Raw genomic sequence first — 441 nt, forward strand, 5'->3', positions numbered from 1 at the left:
CAAATGGGCGTTAAACGCCAGAATGGATGCCATTCTGGGCGTTTAACGCCAGAAAGGTGGGGGATCAGGATTTTGCTTTCCAATCAAATTTTTTTCAAACTTTCCTTTTCTTACCCATACTTTTCTACATAAACACATCTCAACCTTTCATCATTCACCTTCAAATCTTCAAAAATCAAAATCATTCTCCAAATCTCTCTCAAATCAATCCCAAATCTTGTTCAAAAACTCACCCTTCTCTCAAATTCTCTCCATATCTTCTCAAATCTCCTTCCAATTTTTTCGAAATCTCCTTCCCCCTTATAAAAACATGTTCGGCCTCCTCATTCCCCCGCACCATTCGAATTTGCTATTCTCCTCTCTCTCTTCTTTCCTTTCTTTTGCTTGAGGACAAGCAAACCTCTAAGTTTGGTGTGCTTTTCCGTGATCACTAAGCCAAGA

This window comes from Arachis duranensis, chromosome 2 (genome assembly GCF_000817695.3).
Source record: "Arachis duranensis cultivar V14167 chromosome 2, aradu.V14167.gnm2.J7QH, whole genome shotgun sequence".
In the NCBI taxonomy this organism is placed as follows: domain Eukaryota; kingdom Viridiplantae; phylum Streptophyta; class Magnoliopsida; order Fabales; family Fabaceae; genus Arachis; species Arachis duranensis.